The sequence below is a fragment of the Sciurus vulgaris genome, assembly GCF_902686455.1.
Source record: "Sciurus vulgaris genome assembly, chromosome: 4".
NCBI lineage: Eukaryota > Metazoa > Chordata > Mammalia > Rodentia > Sciuridae > Sciurus > Sciurus vulgaris.
This window is the reverse complement of record NC_136464.1, coordinates 83,760,195-83,784,967: the sequence shown is the minus strand read 5'-3', so window position 1 is coordinate 83,784,967 and position 24,773 is coordinate 83,760,195. Positions and strand designations below refer to the sequence as shown.

At 39.6% G+C, this 24,773-nt stretch overlaps 1 protein-coding gene and 1 long non-coding RNA gene across 6 annotated transcripts in view; one reads left to right on the top strand and one right to left on the bottom strand.

Annotated features, from left to right (window-relative positions):
• RNLS (renalase, FAD dependent amine oxidase) overlaps positions 1-6,280 on the top strand; it is a 300,101-nt gene extending 293,821 nt beyond the window's left edge. For all 3 annotated transcript variants that reach the window (XM_079138345.1, XM_079138347.1, XM_079138348.1), the window contains exon 8: positions 5,538-6,280. The gene's annotated coding sequence lies outside the window, so the exon portion shown is untranslated. The remainder of the gene's footprint in view (positions 1-5,537) is intronic.
• A 101-nt stretch (positions 6,281-6,381) lies between these two features.
• Positions 6,382-24,773, bottom strand: part of LOC306660189 — a 45,027-nt gene continuing 26,635 nt past the window's right edge. For all 3 annotated transcript variants that reach the window (XR_013763580.1, XR_013763581.1, XR_013763582.1), the window contains one exon: positions 6,382-7,967. This is a non-coding gene — a long non-coding RNA (uncharacterized lncRNA). The remainder of the gene's footprint in view (positions 7,968-24,773) is intronic.

Genomic DNA, 24,773 nt, shown 5'->3' with positions numbered 1-24,773 from the left:
GAAGAGGCTATCTTTTCTCCATTGCATATTTTTGGCACCTTTGTCTAGTATGAGAAAGTTGTATTTATTTGGGTTTGTGTCCGTGTCCTCTATTCTGTACCATTGATCTACCTTTCTATTTTGGTACCAATACCATGCCGTTTTTGTTACTATTGCTTTGTAGTAGAGTTGAAGATCTGGTATTGCAATACCCCCTGTTTCACTCTTCCTGCTAAGGATTGCTTTAGCTGTTCTGGGTTTCTTATTCTTCCAGATGAATTTCATAATTGCTTGCTCTATTTCTGTAAGGTACGTCATTGGGATTTTAATTGGGATTGCATTGAATCTGTATAGCACTTTTGGTAGTATGGCCATTTTGACAATATTAATTCTTCCTATCCAAGAACATGGAAGATCTTTCCATCTTCTAAGGTGTTCTTTAATTTCTTTCTTTAGTGTTGTATAGTTCTCATTGTAGAGGTCTTTCACCTCTTTTGTGAGATTGATTCCCAAGTATTTTATTTTTTTCGAGGCTATTGTGAATGGGGTAGTTTTCCTAATTTCTCTTTCTGAAGATTCATCACTTATGTATAAAAATGCATTGGATTTATGAGCATTGATCTTGTAACCTGCTACTTTACTGAATTCACTTATGAGTTCTAAGAGTTTTCTGGTGGAATTTCCAGGTTCCTCTAAATATATAATCATGTCATCAGCGAACATGGAAAGTTTGAGTTCTTCTTTCCCAATTCGTATCCCTTTAATTTCTTTGGTTTGTCTAATTGCTCTGGCTAGAGTCTCAAGAACGATGTTTAATAGAAGTGGTGAAAGAGGGCATCCCTGCCTTGTTCCAGTTTTTAGGGAGAATGCTTTCAGTTTTTCACCATTTAGAATGATATTAGCCATGGGCTTAGGATAAATCGCCTTTACAATGTTAAGGAATGTTCCCACTATCCCTATTTTTTCCAGTGTTTTGAGCATGAAGGGGTGCTGTATTTTATCAAATGCTTTTTCTGCATCTATTGAAATAATCATGTGATTCTTGACATTAAGTCTATTGATATGGTGAATTACATTTATTGATTTCCGGATGTTGAACCAACCTTGCATCCCTGGGATGAAACCAACTTGATCATGGTGCACTATTTTTTTAATATGTTTTTGTATGCGATTTGCTAAAATTTTGTTGAGAATTTTTGCATCAATGTTCATTAAGGATATTGGTCTGAAATTTTCTTTCCTTGATGAGTCTCTGTCTGGTTTGGGTATCAGTGTAATATTGGCTTCATAGAATGAGTTTGGGAGGGTTCCCTCCTATTCTATTTTATGGAATACATTGAGAAGTATTGGAATGAGCTCTTCTTTAAAGATTTTGTAGAACTCGGCTGAGAACCCATCTGGTCCCGGACTTTTCTTTGTTGGTAGGCTTTTGATGACTTCGTCTATTTCAGTACTTGAAATTGGTCTATTTAAATTGTGTATGTCTTCCTCATTCAGTTTAGGCAATTCGTATGTCTCTAGAAACCTGTTGATGTCTTCGAAATTTTCTATTTTGTTGGAGTATAGATTTTCAAAATAGCTTCTAATTATGTTTTGTATTTCAATCCTGTCTGTTGTGATATTTCCTTCTTCATTCGGAATTTTGGTGATTTGGGTTTTCTCTCGTCTTCTCTTTGTTAGTATGGCTAAAGGTTTATCAATTTTGTTTATTTTTTCAAAGAACCAACTATTTATTTTGTCAATTTTTTGTATTGTTTCTTTTGTTTCAATTTCATTGATTTCAGCTCTGAGTTTAACTATTTTGTCTTCTACTACTTTTGGTGCTGTTCTGTTCTTCTTTTTCTAGGGCTTTGAGCTGAAGTGTTAGGTCGTTTATTTGTTGAGTTTTACTTCTTTTATTAAATGCGCTCCATGAAATAAATTTCCCTCTAAGTACTGCTTTCATAGTGTCCCAGAAATTTTGATATGATGTTTCTTTGTTCTCTTTTACCTCTAAGAATTTTTTAATTTCCTTCCTAATATCTTCTGTTATCCATTCATCATATAATAGCATATTGTTTAATCTCCAGGTGTTGGAGTAGCTTCTGTTTTTTACTCTTTCATTTATTTCTAACTTCAATCCATTATGATCTGATAGAATACAAGGTAGTGTCTCTATCTTCTTGTATTTGCTAACATTAGCTTTGTGGCATAATATATGGTCTATTTTAGAGAAGGATCCATGTGCTGCTGAGAAGAAAGTGTATTCACTCTTAGTTGTATGGTATATTCTATAAATGTCCGTTAAGTCTAAATTATTGATTGTGTTATTGAGATCTATGGTTTCTTTATTCAATTTTTGTTTGGAAGATCTATCCAGTGGTGGGAGAGGTGTGATAAATCACCTAGTATTATTATGTTATGGTCTATTTGGTTTCTGAAATTGAGAAGGATTTGTTTGACATACATGGATGAGCCACTGTTTGGGGCACTGATGTTTATGATTGTTATATCTTGCTGATTTATGCTTCCCTTAAGCAGTATGAAATGACCCTCTTTATCCCTTCTGACTAACTTTGGCTTGAAGTCCACATTATCGGAAATGAGGATGGATACTCCAGCATTTTTGCGGAGTCCATGTGCATGGTATGTTTTTCCCCATCCTTTCACCTTTAGTCTATGGGTATCTTTTTCTATGAGGTGAGTCTCTTGTAGGCAACATATTGTTGGATCCTTCCTTTTAATCCAATCTGCCAGTCTATGTCTTTGGATTGACTAATTCAGGCCATTAACATTCATGGTTATTATTGAGATATGATTTGGTTTCCCGGTCATATGGTTCATTTTTAAATTTTATTTATTTATTTATTTGACAGAACTTGGTTCCTCCTTTATTTGATAGTTCATTTAGGATAATTCCTCCCTTTGCTGATTTGCTTCTTTGTTTTTCATCTCTTCCTCATGGAATATTTTGCTGAGAATGTTCTGTAATGCTGGCTTTCTTTTTGTAAATTCTTTTAGCTTTTGTTTATCTTGGAAGGATTTTATTTCATTGTCAATTTTGAAGGTAAGTTTTGCTGGGTATAAGATTCTTGGTTGGAATCCATTTTCTTTCAGGGCTTGAAAAATGTTGTTCCAGGCCCTTCTCGCTTTTAGGGTCTGGATTGAAAAATCTGCTGATACCCGTATTGGTTTCCCCCTGAATGTAATTTGGTTCTTTTCTCTCACAGCCTTTAAAATTCTGTCTTTATTTTGTATGTTAGGTATTTTCATAATAATGTGCCTTGGTGTGGGTCTGTTGTAATTTTGTGTATTTGGAGTCCTATAAGCCTCTTGAACTTGATTTTCCATTTCATTCTTCAGATTTGGGAAATTTTCTGATATTATTTCATTGAATAGATTGTTCATTCCTTTGGTTTGTTTCTCTAGGCCTTCCTCAATCCCAATAATTCTTAAATGTGGCCTTTTCATGATATTCCATAGTTCTTGTAGATTCTGTTCATGATTTCTTACCATCTTCTCTGTTTGTTCAACTTTGTTTTCAAGGTTAAATATTTTGTCTTCAATATCTGAGGTTTTGTCTTCCAGGTGTTCTATCCTTCTGGATATGCTTTCTATGGAGTTCTTAATTTGGTTTATTGTTTCCTTCATTTCAAGGATTTCTGTTTGGTTTTTTTTTTTTCAATATCTCTCTTTATTGAAATGATCTTTTGCTTCCTGTATTTGCTCTTTTAACTGTCGATTGGTGTGATCATTCAATGCCTGCATTTGTTCTTTCATCTCCTCATTCAGTGCGTGCATTTGCTGTTTCATCTCATCGTTTGCTTCCCTGATCATTTTAATTATGTACATTCTGAACTCCTTTTCTGTCATTTCTTCTGCCATGCTGTCATTGGGTTTTATTGATGTAACATCTAGATTTGTTTGCGGCATTTTCTTTCCTTGTTTTCTCATATTGTTCAGGTATCAGTGGACCGTTGAGATATTGCAGATTTCCCTGAAGATTTCTATATATATCCCCTCTTAGCCTTCAGTAGGCTGAAGTCTTGGAGGAAGTTGATAATGTGGTGCGCCACAAAGAAGCTGCCTCTCTAGGAGTGGTGGCCTTCAGGTGGGGTATATTCCCTGCTAGTGGGCAGAGGTGCCTCCACTTGTTGACCAATGGTCATCTAAAGGGGAACTAGGCTGCGGGCTGAGGCAAGGCCTGTTTGGGCCTGTGTCTCTGGTTTTACCATCCTTGTGGGGAAACCTCACCTGGCAGGGAAGACTCACCCGGTGGGGAGGTCTCGCTGGTCAGTTCCTCTCCTAGAGGTTCCCCTCAATTTACAGCTACCACCTGGGCTGGGCTGCCTTCCTCTGCAAAGTTCCCAGGGGCCTGGCCCTTCCTCCTGGGCCTGGGAGCCTCACCCTTCGCAGATGAATCTCCTTAGGCTGCCCCTCCTCAGAGAATCTGCCCGCAGGCCTGGAACCTTCGCTCCGCCCTAAGCGTGTCTCTGTGCGGCTCTTCCACCAAGAAGCCTCCTAGATCCTGGGACCCTGTTCTGCACCTAATCACCTGGCTATGTGGCCCCTCCTCTGAGCAGCCACCTGGGCCCCATACAATCGCTCTGCGTCCCAGAGACCTGCCGCACGCCTCTTCCTCCAGACAGCCGCCCAGTATTCTGGTGCGGTCACTAGGAGTCCGAGCAACTCACTGTGTGCCTCCTCCGCCAACCAACCGCCCGTAGCCCTGGGCAATCACTCTGAGTCGAAGTGACCCTCCCCGTTCCTCCTCCTCCTCCAGGTAACCCCCCGGGTGTTCAGGAGCGGTCCCTCTGAGTGGCTCTGAATCCACATCACCCGCTGCACGCCTCCTCTGGGCAGCCGCCCGGACCTCTGGTGCGGCCACTTGAGACCAAGCGACCCACCGCGCTCCTCCTCCAGGCAACCCCCCTGTGTTCAGGAGCGGTCGCTTTAAGTCCAAACAACTCACCACTCACCTCCTCCTCTAAGCAGCTGCCTGGAGCTCTAATGCAGTCACTGCGAGTCCAAATGACCCGCCGCACTCCTCCTCCTCCTCCTCCTACTCCTCCGGGCAGGCCCCGGTGTTCAGAAGTGGTCTGAGTCCAAACAGCTCGCCGCGCCGATTCTCCTCTGGCAACCACCTGTAGCTCTGGTGTAGTCACTCCGAATCCAAGCGGCCACACTCCTCCTCCTCCTTTTCAGGGCAGTAGTGTTCAGAAGTGGTCGCTCTGAGTCCAGACAGCTCTCCTCGCCGCTCCTCCCCTGGGCAGCCGCCAGAGCCCCAGTAGTTGCTCCGAGTCCCAGCGCTGTGCTTGAGCGGCCTCCTCTCCGATGCTCCCAGTTGTCCGAGTTCACTGCTCCAGCGGGGGGAGGGGCGTCTTGCCGGCAGCTCTACTTCACAAAGTTCCCTGCGTTCCGGGACCACCGCCCCATCCAGGACACCTCCCCAATGGGAGAGACTCACCCGGCTGCTTTGAGTTGGTCCCAAGTCTCTCAATATCTCCTCTTTTGACTCCTGAGTCCTGGAGCAACATGAAATGCAGCCACCCTCTAGGCCGCCATCTTGAAAACCCTAGGTTTGCAATTTGGAGGGCAACTTGACTGACAGAGGAACTCCCTATAGATCTGAGAAAATAGCAGGAATTAACATGATTTTTCCATGTTACCTGGTACTTCCTAAACCTAAAACAAATCTAATTCTTAATATGAAAGATAAAAATTCAATGGAAACTGAGTGGAAACATATCAGTCTTTAACTTCTGTACATCCTGAGGCTGGTGCTGTTATGTTTCTATACTCTCCAGCATGTGCTGTGACATTTAGACTGTGTCAAGTTTAATGAGTTTTTTGTTGTCTAACAAAAAAATTACTGAACCAGAAAATAGATGCACTTAAAATAGTTCAATATTTGCCAACTTGGTGTTCAGCATATCACCCACATGCTTCAGTGGCTTGACCCCATAAGTTGCTGGCTGGAGAGAAATTGATCCCTTGTCTTTCAAATAAGCTACCTGTTGCTAATTTGAAAAGCAAAATGGTATATATAGAAAGGAAAGAAATTGTTGCAGCCTCCTAAACTAAGTTTGGTGGAAGACTTCTTATCTTGGTAGTGTTTAAGGATTCACACTTACATGCCCATTATTATATGTACACAAACACAGGTGTATATGGGACTTGCTTAAGTATCTACAAAGTCAGTACTATGGTCCTATGGCACATTGTTTCCTATTAGCAATGAAATGGTTAAAAAATTAAACTAAAATGCTTATGTGTGGTTAATGCCACTTATTTTGAAAATAGAGAAACAAAAGAGAAAATTAATGCAGTTTCTAGTATAAAATAATGAAAAGTAGTGAGTTTTAACCATCATTGTGATTTATGTTTGATTAGTATTTGAACTTTTCTAATGTGGTAGAAAAGTCATTCAGTCTAACTCATGTTTTTGACAGATATAATTCTTTTAATTGAAAGTTTCTTTAAGAACAATGCTATATTCATTTCATGAACTTACATCCTACAAAGAAGGAGGGGAAAGATTCATAAAGGGAGTTAGAGTTACTTAGAGAAATCACTCTACTACACCATGACTAATAACTTCTAATATCTCTTCATTCTTATGTCACTTTGCTATTTTAATCATTTTGAAAACCCCTTTCACATTTGGATTTCTATTTGCCTCTTCCTCTTTAGAAATGATATGGAATATATCTCCTGCTGTCCGGAGGGCCAAATGTATCAGATGGCAGGATGCTCTAAAAGACTACAGGGTGAAGCTATCAAACTTCCCTGGGAGAGATTGGGGTCAGCACACTTGGACCAGTTACTGAGGTGTGTGTATTTCAACTCCGCAAGACCACACAGCATCACCATATTTCCAAATAAGAACTTTTATTAATCAAGTCAGCCAAGGAAAGCTGCTCTGTTTTGAAAGGAACATATTCAAGTGAGAAACGGCTTGAGCAGTGGGGTGATTTAATACTTGTTAGCTGATAAATATAGCCTTTGCCAGAATAAAACTTTATGATGCAGTGTTGAAAAGCTTAATTACTAAACTGTCTATGCACGTCTTGCACAGGCAGCAAGGGTGACAAATTATAGCAGTGGAATAGTATTTTTCACCTTTGGCATTTCTGAAGGGGAAAAGTATGCCTAAAAAATGTTGAGAAAGCAGTAATAATCTCAGACCACATATTACTGAGGGGAAAAAAAGATACTTCATTGAGTCACCAAGACTTCTGCACGAAATGCCACCATTCCCACCCCCACCTCCACCTCTGCCTACACACTACTTTGTTAAGTGAACAGGTCAGTTTTACATTTATTTGGCCTTTATACTTCTCCAAGCATGTGACTATATATATATATATATTTTTTTTTTTTTTTCACTTTTCATCTTCCCAACCCTCCTGTAAAATAAGCAGAACAGGGAATTCTTATGCACACTGAACAAATAAAGAAACTGAGTCCCAGAGCTTGGCCAGCCAAAGTCATATAGTGACATCCCAGGATGAGAACCCAGGCTTGCCATGACCCGTTGCTATTTACTGGCACCATGCTGCTGCCAGATGAACATGATAATTAAAGCTGAGCTGAAATATTAGTTGGGGGTACAGTCAGCACCATGTGGTCCTCTTATTGATGTTTCATTTCAGAGAGCTAACACTAATCCTGATGTGATATATATCAGAGTCTGAAATGGAGTAAAGTCTCCAGAAGTACTGGCTAAATGATTTATACTCCTGTTATTTCCATTTGCTGGTTTATTTCCTTCTTTGGGGGGCACTCACTGTGAGAAATAGCTGCATCCTAATGACTCTGAATTTCCACCCAGCAGTAGCTGTTTAGCCTATAGACTTGCTCTGCATTCCTCCTTCTGTCTGTATTTCCCTTTGTCTCTTTGTTCTCTGGTTTTTTTCTTCTCTTCTCTTCCAGTTTCTGCCATTTCTTCCTACTTTTTTTTTTCTTCTGTTCTTCTCCTACGCTCAATTCTTCAATCTCAGAAAAACCTGGAATACAAATATAATCATATTATGATTCATAGTATTTGGTACTTCCTTATTTTAACATATCGGTGTTTTGTTCCTCAAATTTAAAGTCTTTATTTTGTTTGTTATTCAAGTCAAGTGGATGACCCTTGTTTTGATTTTTAAAAGGGACACAAGAATTTAAAATTGGCTGTAGCTTTCAAGGATCTCAGTGCTAATAACCAAAAACAAAACAAACAAATGAACAAACAAACAAACAAAAAAAAACTTCTGTAGTTTCTTTTCTCTAGTCCTTTACTCTTCCTATCATATATGTACAAAGCATGGTGCCAGGCTCTCTGGCAGACATAAAGGACCAGCAATATCCAATCCCAAGATTCTACCTAGAGAAGGTTAAGACCAGAGAGTGGGAGGCAAGGTAAAGATACATTGCATTAGTCAGTTTTCCATTACTATAACAAAATATCTGAGGTTGGGTACCAAGAAAAGAAGTTGATTTTATTCACTGTTCTGGAGATTTGGTTTCATCTTGGCTCTGGTGAAGGCCTTATAACATGTGTTCTCACAAATAGTGGGAACACAGAAGAGAGGTGACAGGAAGCCAGCGAGGGACAGGTAACAGCCTTACATCCTAGGCTACCAACCCTTTTTATTTTAATTTGAAACAGGATCTCACTAAGTTACCCAGTAGGGCCTTAAACTTGTGATCCTACTGCCTAAGCTTCTTGGATCAGTAGAATTACAGACCTGTACCACCTCTTGAAGATCCCACTATCTCTTCACCACAATGAAGACCAATCCCAACACATGAAACGTTAAGGATCACACTCAAACCATACCCAAACCATGGCATACACGTTGGTACAGTACAGGCAATGAATAAGATGCTCTAGCTCATGTAACTAGGTAGTCCTAAGAGACACAGAGATACATCAGTCAAAGGCATCAGACAGCTTCTCTCTCCTTCACATCATACCTGGGTAGACCTAGCTGACTCTAGGATCCAAACTTCATATGAGAGTGATCATGACAAGCAAGTTGTTTCTGTGGAGAAACCTCAGAAAGTGTTCTATGGCAGGAGGAAAAAGCTTTAACAAACCTCATGCTATCTGGTGAGACTGAGCTGCTTTATCCAGTCTAGAATGTCCTATTTAGCCAGAATCATCTGACCAGATAAGCCAGAAGAGTGTGAAATAGTTGTGTGGCCCATGTTTCCTTCTCAACATTAATTATTAGCCACTTAAAAGAGTTCACAGCAGAATCCATCAGAAGAATCTGCTAAAGAGAAAGAATCTCTAAGAGATTGTTAATTAAAGAGACATGTGAAATTTCTAAGCCTAGAGGCATTAGGAGACCATTTAGACCAGTTGTTCTTAACCAACTTGAATTTTAAACTTATTCAGAAGCTGTAAAAAGCTATGGATCTTCTAATAACAATAAGAAAAACGACCATATATATATGCCCATAGAATTTGCATACCATTTAGAGCCTACTGACTAGCTGCTTGTTTTTGTAAATAAAATTTTATTGGCATTCAAGCTGGCCCACTCATTTGTGTATGTATTGACTGTGATAGGTTTTGCTCTACAAAATAAGTGTTTCATACAAAGGCCTGAAAAGTCTAGAATAGTTACTATATAAGCCTTTAGGAAAAAATTTACTTACCCCCATTTTAGGGGATTACAAGCCTATCTGTGGACACTCAGGGGTCCAGGGACCCCAGATAAAAAAAATTCTGAATCTCAATTCTATCACTTTATGTAAATCCAGGTTTATCTTAGATCCATGCACTGATGCATTTTTCCTTGATCCTGTGCCCCATTATAAATCCTTTAAGGCAAACTGGTAACTTTGCAGTTAGGAACACATTCTTTGGAGTTAAATAGATCTACATTTTAATATTGAGGAGATTTTACTCCTCATTGTGTGGTCTTCGGACAGTTAAACAATCCCAGTTAGCCTCTTTTTCATCTGAAAAATGAGTTAATGGTAGCTACCTCATAAAGAAATTACAAAGCTTAAAAATGCATACAAGTATGTATTAGGAGAGTGCTGGACACAGTTAAGTTCTGATAAGATAACTATGATGATGTTGGCGATAAGGAGGAGAAAGAAGGAAGAAAGTTTTGAGCAGATCCTCCTGGTGTCTCTGATGCCTCTGAGAAGGTGATTTCCTTGGTATTCCCTGATAAGGAAGTTTGTGCAGTAGGAGCAAACTATGATGGAACTCCGAAACTTCCAGGCTCCTCTGTCAGGTTGCTGTCAAATAGAATAGTAGTGTCTACCTGCAACCGACTATGGCGACTTCCTCTTTTCCTGTTCCAGTCCATAAAGAGACAACCCACTTGGAGAAAATACTGTGTGCTCCAGTGTATCCTTGGAAAAAAACCAGGAAAGGTCATTTCTAGGCATAGGGATGGTGTGAAAGAGAAGCATTCTCTCTAACAAATGGTCTTTTTCCTTAGCAAGTGTATGTACTGAATGCAAAGAATTGCACGCATGGATTGGATTCTGCTGAAGATTATTTACTTAATCTTTGAAACACTGTGAAAACTAGGAGTGAGTTAGTTCACATTCTTAACATATTTGGTTAAGCATGCAGATTCATTTCCTGTCCCTGGCCTTCATTTTAAAAAACTCGATTTCTGTTGGTTTTCATGACATCTGAATCCACTACTTACTACATGTGTGATCTTCGACTAATTTCTTATATCTTATGTCCTCATCTATAAAATGTGGATACTAATTTTACCTACCTTAGGATTATTCTGATGGTTATAGAATATATGTTATATATATATATATATACATATTATTATATTCAGTATTGTGCTCTGTATATAGAAAAATTCTCAGTAATCTCAGCTATAGCTACATTCTCCATACATGATTTTCTATTTATAGTCATTAGTTGATCTCAGAAAGTCCTTACTTTATGCTGCCTCCCATTATTTTGTGGGGAAATGGAGGGGAGATGGAGAACTGCTCAATCATTTGAAACAACCTAATGAACACAGGTACTTCACGTCTTAACATGTTACATACTATTCAAAGTTTTCTGCTGAGGAAAGCCAGAAATTGAAGTAGAAAAGTGCACCTGCGTACAGGTTTTATGCTGTTCTACTTGAAAAGTTGGAGTCATATATACTGAAATTAAAATTACAAATAATTAAGTAACCTAGAAAAGAAGGTTATGTGAACTTCAATTTAAATATTGATTAACTAGAAATCCTTTTTTGCACGAACTCTTGCATTGCTAACTTTTCAAAATGCTTGGTTCACTATTTTCTTTTCTTTTTTACTTTAGTGCCAATGATATAGACAGTGTAATAAAGTTGAATGAATTTTGCAAAGTCTTGGTGTCAGGATTTCATTAGAATGTTATAAGCTTCATGGAGACAGAGAATTTTGTCTCTTTTCTTTACCTTGGAACCCCCAGTGTCCAAAAAGTGTGGACCATATTGAATGAATGATTCAAGAATATTCAGACCATCAACAATTAAGAAACTGTACAGTATTATATAACTAATTGATGCAGCAAAAAAGACAACAATTTATAAAGTATGACAAGATCCAAATAAAAGAAAATGGAAAAAAATTGAATGTGTAAGCTCCACAAAGACAAAAATCATGTGAGACTTATCAAAAATGTATCTTCAAATCCTAAATAATGCCACATATTAGCTCTTTGAATGAATTTTTATTGAATAATCAAATGATTGAAAGAATCAAAATCTAAGTAAAAATGAGTACTACATTCTTAAAAACTCGAGAAAACTATCCTAGAGATACCACATGCAACATGGGCCATCCCTGTGTAACTGGTGTTTGTGTATGCACATGTGTGTGCCCATGTGGTGGGAGGGAAGATGAATGATACTGCACTTACGCAATTTTAATCAGCATGGCTCCTGCGGTGGCATATTCTGCTACTGTGGTTTATCACTAACCAGCAACATGTAATTGGAATTAATTGATAATTTTTTTATATTCTTTATTAAAATTGTTCTAAAGGTGGCAGGAGTTAGGCTTAGAGTAGGACCAATTTCTACAAGACAGTTGTCAACCTCAAATTTGCACCATATAGTTTAACCATGAGAGTTAGATATGTTTATTTACCATTTGGAAAATAATCTACTTACTGAGAACCAAGAGATGGTCAAATGAGTGAATGCATTGTAGAGGAAAAAAAAGGTAAGTGTCACTCAATTGACAAATTAGCTCTAAAATTGGAAAGAGATAAAAGAATTAATATTAATAATTGAAGTAGTAAAATGCCTTATAATTATTTCAATAGATGCTGGGGATTATGTGACAAAATTTTGTGTCAGGCGAAACCTGGGGCCCAGGGTTACACCACGTGCATCTAAAGATGGCGACTAGCAGAGAGCAAATGGCATCCTGATTATGCCTGGAGAATGGAAGCGTTTACAATTGGCTGCATGATAATCAGTTCAGCCACCCAGCCCGTGGACAGATATACTTTACACTATGCTTGAGTGAGTGATCGCTTGACCTTTAACAGGATTGGATGGACATATCTGGTTACAATTGCTTATGCATGAGACTGCTTATATATTGAGGGTGTTATTTGAATAAAGCGGAAGCTGCTTCATGAACCTCTGAAGTGTAAGTGCTTTTGGTCCCGCTGGGCGGGCTGTAAGAGAAGTGGCTGCGGAGCCGCTTGGAACAGCTGGGCAAAGAAGTGGCGGTTTTCGGTAAAATTTAATATACATTCCATACTATAACAAACATCACAAGTAAGAATAAATCAGTAGCCCAGTGCAGTGGCATATGCCTGTAATCTCAGGGGCTCTAGAGGCTGAGGCAGGAGGATCATGAGTTCAAAGCCAGCCTCAGCAAAAGCAAGGTGCTATGCAACTCAATGAGACCTTATCTCTAAATAAAATACAAATTAGGGCTGGGGATGTGGTTCAGTGGTCGAGTGCCCCTGAATTCAATCCCCAGTACCAAAGAATATATCAGTAAAACCTTCTTTATTAGAGTGGGAAGAAGTCAAAGTTTCTTGCCTCAATGTTCTAAAATTTCTAGTGTATGCATTAAGATCTGGAAAATACTGTAGATAAAAAGAAGGCAAATGATTATTCATTGCTGTCAATATAGTTATAGTCAGGAGTTCAAATAAACTAACTTATAAATTAATCAGAAATTAAATTTAGAAAGGCTAAACTGTAAACATTCAAAGATCAATAGCTTTCCTTCATGCCATAATTGTCATTGCAGATGTCTTATACATAATGTTATTAACAAAAAACAGAATACAAAGGAATATCCCCAGAAAGATTTATCCAGAATTTATTCAAGAAAAAATTTTCAGAATTTTTCTAAATAATATTTTTAAAGATTTGAGAAGGTGGAAAGATATCATGTCCTTACAGGGAGATAGTGAATATTATGAATTCTTTTTTATTTTCTCCTAATTAATATATAGGTTATCCACAATTAACAGTGGGATTTCTAACCTAAAAAAATTTTTAAATCAATCTAGAAAAAAATTAGTGGGTAAAAATAACTAATAAGTTATGAGCTATAAAGCAATAACCACAGAAATTTTATCCATTATAAAAATTTAAGAGGAGATAAATCAGTTTACCACTGGTCCATGAATTGACACAAATCAATAAAAAATAATAGCTATAACACAGCACTTAATGTGATAAAGAAAGAAATACAAAACCAATGAGAAAGGAAGAATTGTTTAACAAATGATTTGAGGAAAACTGAGGAGCTATTTATTAAAATAAATCAGCTGTGGTTCTATTCTTATGAAATAGTATTTGCATTTGAAAAGAGAAGGGCATTACAAATAAGCAAGTGAAGAATGAGGCCAACCTTTATATTTCTTTTCCTCTTAAAATCTTGTTTAATAGAAATGCCAAAAAGAAAAAAATAAAAATAAAAAACAAAGGGTCCCTGAAGAGACATAGAGATATATCAGTCAAAGACACCAGACAACTTCTCTCCCCTTCATACCATACCTGGGCAGATCTAGCTGACGCCAGGAATCCAAACTAGTTATAATAGAGACAAACTGGTAACAACCTAAATAAACACTACTAGGAAATGGTTGAATACATTCTAACAGATCAAAATAATGGAATTTAATATGGTCTTTTTAAAAATGTGCTTTCAAAGCATATTTATCTATCTGGCATATGTCTTCTGATACAGTGTAAGAGAAAACCCGGGGGGATTCAAGATGGCGGACTAGAGGGTGGCTGCGTTTCGTGTTGCTCCAGGACTCAGGACTCAAGAAGAGGAGATATAGAGAGCCTTGGGACCAACTCAAAGCAGCCAGGCGAGAGTCTCCCACTGGGCAGGCATCCCGGACGGGGGCAGGAGTCCTGGACGGGGCGGTAGCCCCAAAAGCAGGGATCTTTGCAAAGTAGAACGGCCGGCGAGGCGCCCCTCCCCCCGCCGGAGCAGTGATCGCAGACAGCTGGGAGCATTGAAGAGGGGGCTGCCCAGAGGAGAAGGAGAAATACGGGCTCGGCACGTCGCTTGGAATTGGATCAGCTGCGCCAGGGCTCCGGGCAGCTATCCGGAGGAGCAGCGTGGACTCAGGACTCAAGAAAAGGAGATATTGAGAGACTTGGGACCAACTCAAAGCAGCTGGGTGAGTGTTTCCCACTGGGCAGGCATCCCGGACAGGGCGGTAGCCCCGAAAGCAGGGATCTTTGCAAAGTAGAACTGCCTGCGAGGCGCTCCTCCCTCCGCCGGAGCAGTGATCGCAGACAGCTGGGAGCATTGGAGAGGTGGCTGTTCACCACAGCGCTTGGACTCGGCACAACCCACCTGTGCTCTGGGAGGCTGCCCAAAGGAGAAGGTGCTTGGTGAGCTGTTTGGACTGAACGTGACCACCCCTGAACACAGGGGGCTGCCCAGAGGAGAAGGAGAAATACGGGCTCGGCACGTCGCTTGGAATTGGAGCAGCTGCGCCAGGGCTCTGGGCGGCTATCCGGTGGAACAGCGTGGTGAGTGGTTTGGTCCCAGAGCATCCGCTCCTGAACATAGGGGGGTTGTCTGGAGAAGGAGGAGGAGCGCGGTGGGGTGCTTGGGCTCGAAGTGACTGCACCAGGGCTACGGGAGGCAGTCGGGACAAGAAGGTGCACAGTGAGTTCTTGGGACTCGTGACGCACCAGATCTCTGGGTGACTGCCTGGTGGAGAAAGTGGTGCCTGGTGGGTCACTTGGTCTTAGAGCGACCGCACGGAACAACAGGTGGCTGCCGGAGGAAAAGGCATGTGGCGGGTCACTGGGACTTGGAGCGATTGTAAGGGGCTCCAGGTGGCTGCTCAGAGGAGGGGCCGCATAGCCAGGCGAAAAGTGCAGAGCAGGGTCCTAGACGGCTTCTTGGTGGAAGGGCCCCACAGACAAACTGAGGGGCGGAGCGAAGGCTCCAGGACTGCAGGCAGCTTCTCTGAGGAGAGGCAGCCGAAGGAGATTCGTTTGCGAAGGGTGAGGCTTCCAGGCCCAGGAGGTAGGTCCGGGTCCCTGGGAACATTGCAGAAGAAGGCTGCCCAGCCCAGGCGGTAGTTGTGAATTGAACGGAACCTCTGGGAGGAAAACCGACCAGCGAGACCTCCCCACCGGGTGACTCCTCCCTGTTGGGTGAGGTTCTCCCAAAAGGACCGTAAAATCAGAGACACAGGCCCAAACTGGTCTTGCATCAGCCCACAACCTACTTCCCTTCTGGATGATCATTCATCAGCAAGTGAAGGTACCTCTGCCCACTAGCAGGGAATATACCCCACCAGAAGGCCACCACCCCTAGGGAGTCAGCTCCCTTGTGGAGCACTGCATTATCAACTTCCTCCAAGATTTCAGGCTACTGAAGACTAAGAGGGGATATAATAGAAATCTTCAGGGATATTATAAGACAATAGAGGAAATCTGCAATATCACAGCGGTCAACTGATACCTGAACAATATGAGAAAACAAGGAAAGAAAATGCTGCAAACAAATCTAGATATTACATCAATGAAACCCAACGACAGCATGGCAGAAGAAATGACAGAAAGGGAGTTCAGAATGTACATATTAAAATGCTCAGGGAAGCAAATGACGAGATGCAAGAGCAAATGCAGGCACTGAATGATCGCACCAATCGACAGTTAAAAGAGCAAATACAGGAAGCAAAAGATCACTTCAATAAAGAGTTAGAGATATTGAAAAAAAAACAAACACAAATCCTTGAAATGAAGGAAACAATAAACCAAATTAAGAACTAAATAGAAAGCATAACCAATAGAATAGAACACCTGGAAGACAGAACATCAGACATTGAAGATAAAATATTTAACCTTGAAAACAAAGTTGAACAAACAGAGAAGATGGTAAGAAATCATGAACAGAATCTCCAAGAACTATGGGATATCATGAAGAGGCCAAATTTGAGAATTATTGGAATTGAGGAAGGCTTAGAGAAACAGACCAAAGGAATGAACAATCTATTCAATGAAATACTATCAGAAAATTTCCCAAATCTGAAGAATGAAATGGAAGATCAAGTACAAGAGGCTTATAGGACTCCAAATATACAAAATTACAACAGACCCACACCAAGGCACATTATAATGAAAATGCCCAACATACAAAATAAAGACAGAATTTTAAAGGCCGCAAGAGAGAGGAATCAAATTACATTCAGGGGGAAACCAATACGGATATCAGCAGATTTTTTCAATCCAGACCCTAAAAGCTAGAAGGGCCTGGAACAACATTTTTCAAGCCCTGAAAGAAAATGGATACCAACCAAGAATCTTATACCCAGCAAAACTTACCTTCAAATTTGATGATGAAATAAAATCCTTCCATGATAAACAAAAGCTAAAAGAATTTACAAAAAGAAAGCCAGCATTACAGAACATTCTCAGCAAAATATTCCATGAGGAAGAGATGAAAAACAAAGAAACAAATCAGCAATGGGAGGAACCATCCTAAAGGAATTGTCAAATAAAGGAAGAACCAAGTCGTCTCAAAATAAATAAATAAATAAATAAATAAAATGAACCAAATGACCAGGAATACTAATCATATCTCAATAATAACCCTGAATATTAATGGCCTGAACTCATCAATCAAAAGACATAGACTGGCAGATTGGATCAAAAAGAAAGATCCAACAATATGTTGCCTGCAAGAGACTCACCTCGTAGAAAGAGATACACATAGACTAAAGGTGAAAGGATGGGGGAAAACATATCATGCACATGGACTCAGCAAAAAAGCTGGGGTATCCATCCTCATTTCAGATAAGGTGGACTTCAAGTCAAAACTAGTCAAAAGGGATAAAGAAGGACATTACATACTGCTTAAGGGAACCATAAATCAGCAAGACATAACAATCATAAACATCTATGCCCCAAACAGTGGCTCATCCATGTATGTCAAACAAATCCTTCTCAATTTCAGAAACCAAATAGACCATAACACAATAATACTAGGTGATTTTAACACGCCTCTCTCACCACTGGACAGATCTTCCAAACAAAAATTGAACAAAGAAACCATAGATCTCAATAACACAATCAATAATTTAGACTTAACGGACATTTATAGAATATACCATCCAACCAAGAGCGAATACACTTTCTTCTCAGCAGCACATGGATCCTTCTCTAAAATAGACCATATATTATGCCACAAAGCTAATGTAAGCAAATACAAGAAGATAGAGACACTACCTTGTATTCTATCAGATCATAATGGTTTGAAGTTAGAAATAAATGAAAGAGTAAAACACAGAAGCTACTCCAACACCTGGAGATTAAACAATATGCTATTACATGATGAATGGATAACAGAAGATATTAGGAAGGAAATTAAAAAATTCCTAGAGGTAAATGAGAACAAAGAAACATCATATCAAAATTTCTGGGACACTATGAAAGCAGTACTTAGAGGAAAATTTATTTCATGGAGCGCATTCAATAAAAGAAGTAAAAATCAACAAATAAACAACCTAACACTTCAGCTCAAAGCCCTAGAAAAAGAAGAACAGACCAACACCAAAAGTAGTAGAAGACAGGAAATAGTTAAACTCAGAGCTGAAATCAACGAAATTGAAACAAAAGAAACTATACAAAAAATTGACAAAATAAATAGTTGGTTCTTTGAAAAAATAAACAAAATTGATAAACCCTTAGCCACTCTAACAAAGAGAAGACGAAAGAAAACCCAAATCACCAAAATTCGGAATGAACAAGGAAATATCACAACAGACACGATTGAAATACAAAACATAATTAGAAGCTACTTTGAAAATCTATATTCTAACCAAATAGAAAATTTCGAAGACATCAACAGGTTTCTAGAGACATATGAATTGCCTAAATTGAACGAGGAGGACATACAAAATTTAAATAGATCAATTTCAAGTAATGAAGTAGAAGAGGTCATCAAAAGCCTACCAACAAAGAAAAGTCCAGGACCAGATGGGTTCTCAGCCGAGTTCTACAAAATCTTTAAAGAAGAGCTCATTCCAATACTTCTCAAAGTATTCCATGAAATAGAAGAGGAGGGTACCCTCCCAAACTCATTCTATGAAACCAATATTACCCTGATACCCAAGCCAGACAGAGATAAATCGAGGAAAGAAAATTTCAGACCGATATCATTAATGAACATTGACGCAAAAATTCTCAATAAAATTTTAGCAAATCGCATACAAAAATATATTAAAAAGATAGTGCACCACGATCAAGTGGGTTTTATCCCAGGGATGCAAGGTTGGTTCAACATCCGGAAATCAATAAATGTAATTCACCATATCAATAGACTTAAAGTCAAGAACCACATGATTATTTCAATAGATGCAGAAAAAGCATTTGATAAAATACAACACCCCTTCATGCTCAAAACACTAGAAAAAATAGGGATAGTGGGAACATTCCTTAACATTGTTAAGGCCATCTATGCTAAGCCCATGGCTAATATCATTCTAAACGGTGAAAAACTGAAAGCATTCCCCCTAAAAACTGGAAGAAGACAGGGATGCCCTCTTTCACCACTCCTATTCAATATCGTTCTTGAGACTCTAGCCAGAGCAATTAGACAGACCAAGGAAATTAAAGAAATACGAATAGGAAAAGAAGAACTCAAACTATCCCTATTTGCGGATGATATGATTATATACTTAGAGGAACCAGGAAATTCCACCAGAAAACTGTTAGAACTCATAAGTGAATTCAGTAAAGTGGCAGGTTACAAGATCAATGCTCATAAATCCAATGCATTTTTATACATAAGTGAGGAATCCTCAGAAAGAGAAATTATGAAAACTACCCCATTCACCATAGCATCGAAAAAAATAAAATACTTGGGAATCAATCTCACAAAAGAGGTAAAAGACCTCTACAATGAGAACTACAGAACACTAAAGAAAGAAATCGAAGAAAACCTTAGAAGATGGAAAGATCTCCCATGTTCTTGGATAGGCCGAATTAATATTGTCAAAATGGCCATACTACCAAAAGTGCTATACAGATTCAATGCAATCCCAATTAAAATCCCAATGACGTACCTTACAGAAATAGAGCAAGCAATCATGAAATTCATCTGGAAGAATAAGAAACCCAGAATAGCTAAAGCAATCCTTCGCAGGAAAAATGAAGCAGGGGGTATCGCAATACCCGAACTTCAACTTTATTACAAAGCAATAGTAACAAAGACGGCATGGTACTGGTACCAAAACAGACAGGTAGATCAGTGGTACAGAATAGAGGACATGGACACAAACCCAAATAAATACAACTTTCTAATACTAGACAAAGGCGCCAAAAATATGCAATGGAGAAAAGATCGCCTCTTCAACAAATGGTGCTGGGAGAATTGGAAATCCATATGCAACAGAATGAAACTAAACCCATATCTCTCACCCTGCACAAAACTCAACTCAAAATGGATTAAGGACCTTGGAATCAGACCAGAGACTCTGCAGATTATAGAAGAAAAAGTAGGTCCCGATCTTCAACATGTCGGCCTAGGACCAGACTTCCTCAACAGGACTCCCATAGCACAAGAAATAAAAGCAAGAATCAATAACTGGGATAGATTCAAACTAAAAAGCTTTCTCTCAGCAAAGGAAACTATCAGTAATGTGAAGAAAGAGCCTACAGAGTGGGAGAATATCTTTGCCAATCATACTTCAGATAGAGCACTAATCTCCAGAATGTATAAAGAACTCAAAAAACTCTACACCAAGAATACAAATAATCCAATCGACAAATGGGCTAAGGAAATGAACAGACACTTCACAGAAGAAGATGTACAAGCAATCAATAAACATATGAAAAAATGTTCAACATCTCTAGTAATAAGAGAAATGCAAATCAAAACCACCCTAAGATTCCATCTCACCCCAATTAGAATGGCGATTATCAAAAATACAAGCAACAGGTGTTGGTGAGGATGTGGGGAGAAAGGTACACTCATACATTGCTGGTGGGGCTGCAAATTAGTGCAGCCACTCTGGAAAGCAGTGTGGAGATTCCTTAGAAAACTTGGAATGGACCCTCCATTTGACCCAGCTATCCCACTCCTTGGCCTATACCCAAAGGATCTAAAATCAGCATACTACAGAGATACAGCCACATCAATGTTCATAGCTGCTCAATTCACAATAGCCAGACTATGGAACCAACCTAGATGCCCTTCAATTGACGAGTGGATAAAGAAACTGTGGTATATATACACAATGGAATATTACTCAGCCATAAAGAATGACAAAATTATGGCATTTGCAGGCAAATGGATGAAATTGGAGAATATCATGCTAAGTGAGATAAGCCAATCTCAAAAAGACAAGGGACGAATGATATCGCTAATAAGTGGAGGATGACACATAATTGGGGGGAGGGAAGGGTTAGTGTTAGGGTTAGAGTTAGGGTTAGGGGGGGGCAAGTATGGAGGAAGAAAGTACTGTATAGAGGGTAAAGAGGGGTGGGAGGGGTGGGGGGAAGGGGAAAAAATAACAGAATGAATCAAACATTATTGTATGTGGATTTATGATTACACAAATGGTATGCCTTTGCGCCATGTACAAACAGAGAGGCAACATGTATCCCATTTGTTTACAATAAAAGAAAAAAAAAAAAAAAAAGAGAAAACCCATAATACAATTCACTTTTTTAAAACACAAAGTGCTTGTAATATGTGTTTATGTGTATACCTAAATAAAAACTAAAAGAAAACATACTAAAAAGAAAGAACTCAAAGTGGTGGGATTTTGAGTGTTGTTGTTGGGTTTTTTTTTTTGTTTGTTTGTTTGTTTCCTTTATACCTTCTCTGTATTTTTACAGTGAGGGACGACCACAAGTTGGCTTTGTCTTGCATTGATTCAGAGGGCAGAACCAAGATGTATAGCAATAGGAAAGTTATTGAAGCTAATATCAGAAGAAATGTCTAACAAGCAGAAATTTCCAATGTGGAGCAGAACTCTGGGGGTGTCTATCTACCATCAAGAAGAGGCTGGGAGGTCACTATCCAGAGTGCTCCACAGTAGGGAGAGGTCACCTAAACTGTGCTTCCCAACACTGGCTGGACCACAGCATCATTTGAGGAGACGATAAAGTGCAGATTTCTGGGTCACAAGTCCTGCCTGACTGAACTGAAGAGCTAGGACCGTGATCTGGGGATCTGCATTTGCTTTTAGTTCCATAGTGGATTCAGCAACCTGAGAAGAACTTTCTGCATTTGAAAACCCACACCTTAGACTGTTAAGGCTGCTTCCAGTGTGAAGACTCAAAGTGATTCTGCAAATCAAAAGGTTAGAGATTAAAAAAAAAAAAAAAAAGGCTAGAGATTACCTGTCTGTGATATTTAAAAGAAAATAAATAAATAAAGGTTGGCATTATAGATGCAAAGGGAAGTTGGCTGCGTTGGAGAGGGACTCATTTGAAGTGCAGGACTACAAACTGTTTTTACTAATCTGGGCACTGAAACTCTGGTCTAGAGGCCCTTGCATTGTAGCCTGCATGAGAGAGTGTCCTTGTTCTTAGAAAAAACTCCAGATTTAGCAGTAAAGAGGCATTTTGTTTATAACTAACTCTAAATGGTTTAGAAGAAAACAGACATGTAGACAGAGACAGATAAAATAGAAGGAAAGATAGATTTAAGAAAAGCTGTAAACAGGACTAAAATGGAAATTTAAGCAAAAGATAAACAGGGATCTTTGTCCCCTTTTCACATCTTTTCTGTAAGCTTGAAATTAAAAGGATTTCCCTCCAAAAATGAGAATTAAAAGACATTGAAGCAATTGTAATCTCTAGGCTACCTGAATTAAAGTCACCAGGGCTAGTTTCTTGTGGATTCATTTATTGATCACCAAAAAGTGATCAAGGACCTATTCTGTACCAGGCTGTCCATTCAAAGCATTTAGGGTATATTGGAAATCAAAACGGTTCCCTGCCTGCATAGTAGTCACATTCAAGTTAGATTAATGTAAAATAGAGATTCACAGGCCTTGGACTCACTGAAGTGTAGAGTCTCTGGAGAAGGGATCAGGAGTCCACACTACACTAAACATTCCTAAGGTGCTGCTTACGTATACCAATGTGGTGTTGTTTTTAAAATATAGGCTTTAACCTGTATGTTATGGCAATTTAGGAAGTCAAGAAGATTTTTCTTTTTTAATTAAAACAATAGAGAAAAGAATAGGAAAAGAAAAAGGAAATTTAGAATATTGACAAGAGGAAAGAGTAACTATTATTTCACAAAACCCTTGCTTCTGTGCCCTGCATCACAATTTGGAAAATAATTACTAGAAAACACTATATATAAAATACATCACTGATCCAGTCCTTTCCAGCCCTCTGCACACACCAGTTCTCCCTTAGTCCAAATTGGGAGGCACAGAGATCCTGGGGCACAGAAACCACTTTAAGAGGGACACTCTGTTCTGGGAAGTTGACTCACAAGGAATATTCCTGATGTAATAATACTTCCTTTTTTCTTCTGGGCTGAGCCCCGAGCAGCACTCTCCCACAGATGGCAGTGTCTCCAGCACATGTTGCATCGTTTTCTTTGATAGACACAACGTGGTACAGCACACTCTCTGTCCCTGGCACTGAGTGGCAGAGGTAAAGCAGCAGACAAAAGGAAATCCTAGGACCAAATGTCTCCATTTTCAAGGATGCTTTTTGAAGAACAAGAGCATAGGACATAACATAATCAGTTTTTCAGGCCAAAGTGCTGGGTATTTGATTCAGGCTCCTTATAGCAGGTCAAAACAACACGCAACCCATACTTTGCGACCCAGATAAGAGATACTCATTGTCTTAATCAAAATGAAGCAGGATGGGGTGAACAAACCCACATGAGACAAGCTGAGAAGTCCACTCAGGCACTCTGGGAACCTAAGAGCCTATTGAGCTGAGCAGACCAGGGATGTTGCTGTGGTTTACTTGTGAGCTGGTGCGGAAATTCTGCTGTCACTAAGAAGAGAAATCCAAAGACTAGTTCAGCATAAAAGCCTCCCAACACCCGCCCCCCCCCCCCATGCATTGAGGGTAATCACAGGTGAGTCATAAGCAGGGTGGAAAAGTAGAGATGCCCTCCAGAGTCCTGAGACAAGCTACTTTTATCAGGCAAGAAGAGTGTCTCATGAGGAACTGAAAATGGAATTACTCAAACCAAAAACTGCTGTCCTCACCAGTATGATTCCTTTCCTGACCCAAGTCTGGGAAGTGCCACCATAAACCCCCCAGATATGAATCTGCTCATCAAGAAGGACAGCACTAGACATTCTCAGATGTACTCAGTGACATTTTGACAGCATTGGAAACCAAGCCTCTTCTACCTCAAACCAAATCACTGAAATGCTTGACTCTGTGCAGTTGTGGTAAAAATGTCCTCTATCAAAGAAAGGCTACAATACCACAAGCCAAAGATAAATAACAGAGGAAATGATCAAGACCGTCACCTCTTGGTGACCCCTTGGAGCTAAATCTTTGCTAGACCTCAGAATGTCTAAAAGGCTACCAGCCTGCCAAGAGCAATTTATGCATGAACAGCATGGAAGCCACCTGAACGAGCAGAAGCCTGGCCAGAAGACTGAGGAGAAAGAGACCAAAGAAATTTCTGGTTGTGTCCCCCAAAGCAGGGTTTTTCACTCTTTAAATGAAGAAATCCTTTCTATATAAAGTAATCCAGAAAAGATATTTTCCATTTGCTTCGGAGTTGGGATTGTACATTTCCTTCCAGTATTGAGATATTAGCATTTGAAAATGAACTGGAAATGCAAGGACCTCACCCTCCTCCTCCTCCTCTTCCTCCTCCTCTTGCAGATTTTGGTTATGGATTCAAATCAGCAAACATTGTGGAGTGTTTGCTCTTTGAGAAGTATTGTGCTGAGTTCTCAGAAGATGCTGAGTGGAACAAGACTCAAGTTGTTCATGGAAGGAAGTATGGGTTCCTTTCTCAGAGGAGTATCGCTGACTCAAAAGACACCAGGCTACCACTTCCAGTTTAGGAAACACTGAGACACAAGGTAGCAACTGAGACTGAAGGGGACCTGTATCTAAAAAGCAAGAGTTGGCTCCTAAATTGCTGATGGAGTGCCTAGCCTGAAGATTGAGGCGAAGTCAGTTAAATCTTCAGAATAAAAGGTGTGGAAAGAAACCAGAAGGCAGAACCTGACCATCAGTGGAAAGGAGATTTTGACCTGACCACAGGAGAAGTTCCAACAGCTCAAATTTGCATTTCCTAGCTCTGCAGCATAGCAAGGACAGAGATTATGGGTAGAAGTAGGTATCATCGTCTCTTTTATCTTTTTCCTCTTGTCAAAGAGATAGTCTTACTCCTGG